Here is a 6,298-nt window from a genome sequence, read left to right on the forward strand (position 1 = left end):
GAGATCCCAGATATCCTTGGCTAGTTCAGGAAGGGTGTAAGGAACCTTGAATGTTTGGGGAAATTTCCTGTCCATGTTGGCCAGCAGAAGAGTAGGCAGAAGATGGCCCAGGCACTGTGTGATCTTCTTTGAACTTTTTAATGGCATCTCCAGTACTGTGTTTGGAAGATATTACAGGCATTCAGGCATCCAACTGGTGAAAATCCATAGGTTCTTCACCCAGTGGACATAGGCTGGCTTCTATTCACCTGTCTATGCATGGGCACAGCAGATGAGGCCACTCATTTTCTAGTGGAAGGCTGTAAAACAGATTGTCTGGTATCCCTGGTTAGTGGATTACTCGTGAACTCAGGAAACCTCAGAGGAAGTGTAACTGCCCATTTTTTGTTCTCTTTTAGATCCTTCAGAGGGTCCAGGGTCCTGTTATTGGATGGAGGCTCTATAAGAGCTTTGGGTTTCTGTAACTTTTCTGTAACATGAGATCAGGTTTTTTTTTCTTTGAATCTCTCGTCTTCATAGGGTTTTGGGCACCTGAACTTGGGCCGATTCTGTATATGGAGCCTTGGAGTCACAAAATCCCTCGAGTCTCTGCTGGCCAACTGCTTCCCCTGTTAGTTTAAGGTGTAAAATCCAGTTGGGGGACAGTGAAGGGAGTCCAATGATATGGAGCCTGTGAAATCAGTTGCGGTAGGGTATCACTATTTTTTTGGGCTACACTTAAGGGAGTTCCAGTCTCTGGAGGATATGAAACCTGTTGTATGTGGTCATATTGTCAAGTCTGGGCTGAGGCTCACTGCTATTTCTCCACATGTCTTGCTATTTGATCATAAAGGAAATTGTTCAAGAAACATTAAATAGATGACTGCCCCTTAAAGGGGCAGTGAATGTACTTGGCAAAAGTGACTTGTAACAAGAAACGCTTATGCAGCATCCCTCCTGAGAATTGTGGACATATAAGAAGGCACATCACAAAGAATATAAGTTACAGTGGCCTCAGAAATCAAGTAAAGTTTGAGAACGGCTGTCCTCAAGCCTTCTCAGGCCAGTCCCAAGCCTAGATGATTGCTGTTCTCTTGCCTGCACAGGCCAATCTGGAGCGTGCAGATTGGCTGTCCTCCTGTTTGCACTGGCCAGTCCTGAACTACCTCATATTAGCAGGGCAATCATCCAAAGTTTCTGAATGAGGAGGGACCCAGAGGACCCTCATCTTTAGGGTTCAGAGTGCTACCTGGTTTGGTGCCCACTCTAAGGGTTCATGACAAGGAATTGCTGAAGGCAGAACATGGTTGGAAATTAAGGACATGGTGTTCTTAGGAGACTACGCTCTGAAGTCCATCTTACTCCAGGATAGATCTCTCTAACCTAAGGTCATCAGTGAGTGTTGCAGTGATGTTTGTTTCTGTCTCATAACTTAATGGGAAAGGCTTATCCATACCCTTGCTCCTCAGATGCTATGGGGCTAAACAAACACTGGCATATTTGCTAGGGAAAGAACAGGTGATAATATTTAAATAGAACATAGAACGCATGGAATAGATATCACAGATATTATTTCGAATTTTAAAAACTACCTCTCCTAGATAAATCTGTGATAACTGGATGCTGAAAGACATCTCTAAATTACTAAATAATACTTACTGCAATATCATTATTGTGCAATTAATATGCTATTGTTCAGAGAATAAGGACAAAACTTTAGTAATCTCTTTATAGTACAAATGAAAGTTTTATTTCAAATACTTATATCTGTGTTTGACTAGATTCAGAACTCAGACAAAGTTGGACTCCTGAATATATCACTTGTGGCCTTAAACAATTGCTTTGTCTGTCACAGTTCGTGAGTTGGGTTCCTATTAATTTTTCATATTTGGATTGCTTGTTGAAGATCATATAATTCTCCTGAAGGACAACAGGCAAATGTCTCACATCAGTGGCAACACATGGGTCATTCACTTTCAGTCCAATGATGCAGCCGGTATATAGTTGCACAGAATGATTTATTAAACCCTTAGTTAAACTGATTCTTTGAGAGGTCATGTTTTATAGAAATTGATACACTAAGAAAGTGTAAAATTGAGGCTATAAGTGAAGATCCTTCTTTACTGACACAGAAACTTCGTTTGCCTGTTGCATACCTTGCCAGTTTTCTAAGAGCAGTTTTTGATCTTGCTGGATGAAAGGTGTTTATTTGGCTCCTCTCTTTGATTTTTCTGGAGGATTTCGGTTTCCCTTTGGCTACACAGCAATAAAGGCTTGCATCATTCAGAAACACAGGTGCACTTTCTAATATCTAATTATTTCCTTGTGTCATTGCCTCAATGCTATGCCATAAGTTTTTTCTTCTTGGAATTCCTGAATGTTTTAGCACCCCCTTCCTTTGTTTAACTCTAATTTATCTCAGTAGTTTATATTTAAAAGCTATTTACTGTCAGAATATCCACTCTTTTCCTACAATAGGGGGTAGCTTGTATTCTGGCTAATTCTGTATTCACTGTGCTTTTCTGAATTTCCAGTTGGTCTTTTTACATCTTTGAAAACATTAAATTTAAGTACCAGAATAATCCTGCTAGGCATGAAGAACTTGCTGCATGGTAAAATGGGTAGGAAATTATAAGTATCGATTCAGATGATATATACCTTTTGAGAATTATCTTCACATTTCTAATGTCTGCACAAAATAGCTTTCTTGATTTAAGTTACAGTTGCTATGCTTCACTCAGATAATCTATAAAGGCAAAATGAGTAGTGGTTTATAAATGAAGAAATGTCTGCTTTAAGCATGATAATATTGAAAAGAAATTAAAATTTTTCACTTTGAAATTAAAACTCTGAAGATGATTACTTAACTTGTGTTTGGAAAAGATTTCTGTGAATTTTTAAAAATATCATTATTAATATCAGCAGTATAAAGTTGTTCAAACAAAATGACTTTTATTCATTGTAAATTTAATAACGAAAATAACTGAATAGTAGGTTTGTATCATTTGACACAGTAATTAATATTCTTTAATAAGGCTTTTAAATTCTTACATTTTCTTTGTCAGAGTACAAAGGAATAAGATTCCTTAGAGCATTTTCACAAATATGCTTTTATTGGTTTAACTTATTGCATTGTGTAATAGAAAAATCCACTGTTGTCTTGGTGATTTCCAAATTTATTCCGTCTGTCTCTGTCTCCATCTCCGTCTCCGTCTCCATGTCTCTCTCTCTCTCTCTCTCTCTCTCTCTCTCTCTCTCTCTCTCTCTCTCTCTCTCTCTCTCTCCCCCCCCCTCTGTGTGTGTATGTGTGTGTGAGGGTTTGTGTGTGTGTAGAATGGCTGAGACAGGATGGGGGTGGATCTCAATGGCATATATGTATAATGTTTTTTCATGTATGAAGCTGTACATATATATCATATGTACACACACACAAACACACACACACACACACATATATATATGTATATGTATGTGTGTATATGTGTATAATGTATATATATGTATATGTATTGATGTATATGTGTATGTATATAAATATACACAAACACATACACAGAAACACATACACACACAGAAACACACACACACACACACAGTCACACACACACACACACACACACACACACACAAACACATATATATATATACATATATATATATGATGTAATTTTAGTCAAAGGAAAAGTAGCTTGCCACAGACAAACCTCACTTAGGTCCTCGATCCATTGGCATAACTTGGGTTCTGGGTACAGGTGGGCAAGGATTAGCCAAGAAGAGGGGCTAAGAAACTGACACGACCAAACAGAGGGTTGATCTGAATGTAATTTGTCTCAAAGCGAGCACTAGTCTTATAAGTGACTTTTACACAAAATAGAGGAATGCCTACAAAGGACTGGGAGGGACCAATTGGGATAGAATTCAATGTTAACAACTGTGATTACAAGCAGCCACCCCCCCAAAGGTTTGCTTAATCTTAGAAGCCATTTGCAAGGGTCTCGTGCCCTTGCAATGGTTCCTCTTCTAGTCTATCATATAGTACCCCTCCACCCTAGGCCATTGTAAATTCCTGTGCATGGTTGAAACTCAACTATCTATAGTTCTAAGTATCTCTTCTGCTTTCTCCTTATAACATAACCTTCCTTATTCCGAGATAATGGTAAATTCTTGCATATGGTAGTAGTTTGTCCTGAGATTTCTAACTCTAAGTAGCAGTTAGTAATGCCTGATTTCTTTCACTGTCTCTCTTACAATACTAGAGGTTAATCTGAATGTACCCAAATAGGCAGCATCCTTACTGATTTCAAAGACCATGGGTGCTCAAGGACTGCCTAGGAGAGGAATTTATATGTGTGGAATCTAACTTAGCAATATGTCAAAACCAATCCTTAGAGGCACTTACAATAAATCAATATTAAGAGAAAGCACACAGATCTACCGACTAAAGCAAGGGCACTGGAGCATTCATTATACATGTTGCCATGAATACAGGAGACTACGTTTTCATGAATTTTTCGCCTCAGGACCATGTATAGGCTTTTGGCCTGTCAGGCTGGTCACTACTCGTGTGTTTGTAGCAGTTGCTGAAATCAAGGCATTTGGAGGAAAATGGATGGAAGGAGAGTGTTTTGTTAGGTGAGTTAACACAGATTTGGAATGAGGGTATTAACATAGGTTTGCTCTCATATGGGTTTGAGATCATTTTTATATATTTTCATGCATATGTGTGGTTGAGTGATATTATTATCTAGGAGAAAGATAGAAAACAAAGTAGAATACATATCATAAAAAATATAAAATGGTGTGTAGCAATTGCTGTATTATTGCCGTGATAAACCATTATTACCAAGACAACTAGTAGAAGGAAAGCTTTTTTTGTCTTATCATTCCAGAGAGATAAGATTTCTTAATGATGCCACAACTCAGCCCTGAGGCAGAGCTGGGGCTCCAGATCTCCTCCCACATACAAAGATACCTTGACTACCAGGAGATCTGTCATAGCCCAGCTCACAGATGAGATACCCCTTGCAGCAATACCTGGACTACCTGGGACCTCCAGGGTCCCTGTGCAGGCAAAACCTATTTGTCTTGCCCTGCTACAGACACATCTTCCTTTTGGACCACTTCTTGGCCTGTGCCAGAGCCACTTTTCCAGATCCCATCCCACAACCCTAGACAGCCTGATTCCTGGTAGCTCCATCACAACCAGTACACAAGCTCATACAAGGAACAGGATCCAGTCAGAAACAATAAGCCAAGTTAAAATCTGAGATAAACAGATATCAAGAGGCAAGTGAAAAATTGGAAAAGACCCAAAAAACACTGAAAGCTTTAAAAAATCAACAAAACCCTAAAAAAGAAAACTATATACATTTAAATTCTAAAACTAAGAACATAAAACACTAACAAAATATCCCAAAATTAAAAAAAAAAGACAAACACATTTATAGAACTCTAAAAAGAGCCCCCCAAAAAACTAAAACCTTTAACAAACCCATAAGCCAAAAAGAAACAAACAACAGCAACAAAACAAAACAGATAGAAGGTTTAAAAAAATATCCTAAAATTCTTTAAAAGCCCTAAAAAAATCCTAGTACCCCAAAATACCTTAAAATCCATATGAATTCAAGAAACATCCAACCCCCCCAAAAATAAACCCCAAAAAACCCTAAAACCCCCCAAAATCCAAAATTATTTTTAAAATCATAAAAAAACTAAAACCCTACATAAAGGCCCCAAGTCATTCAATCCCCCCTAAAATTGTAAAAACTCTAAAATACTTATAACACCATAAAGATACCTAAAACCTTAAAAATAGGAAACCCTCAAAAACCTTAACATCTTTAAACAAACCCTAAAAAAGTCCTAAAAAGCTTTCTAAAATAACCTAAAGTGCTTTATATTTCATATATTTTATCTATCTACCTATCTACCTCTCTACCTCTCAGCCTATCTTATCTATCTCATCTATCTCTTCTATCTCATCTATCTATCTATCTATCTATCTATCTATCTATCTATCTATCTATCTATCTATCTATCTATCTATCTATCTATCCATCCATCCATCCATCCATCCATCCATCCACCCATCCATCTATCCATCCATCCATCCATCCATCTATCCATCCATCCATCCATCCATCCTCCCATCTATCTGGGAGTATCTTGCATGGATGACAAAGATGCTATGATCTCTTTGGTGACAGGTATTATATCTGAATGGTTTTGCATACATGGCCGTGTTCATAATTTGTCCTCGGCAAAAAGTCCAAGATCTTTAGAATCAGATGGTGAATAACCTAAAGCCTCTTTTTCCAAA

The sequence above is a fragment of the Mus musculus genome, chromosome Y (genome assembly GCF_000001635.26).
Source record: "Mus musculus strain C57BL/6J chromosome Y, GRCm38.p6 C57BL/6J".
NCBI lineage: Eukaryota > Metazoa > Chordata > Mammalia > Rodentia > Muridae > Mus > Mus musculus.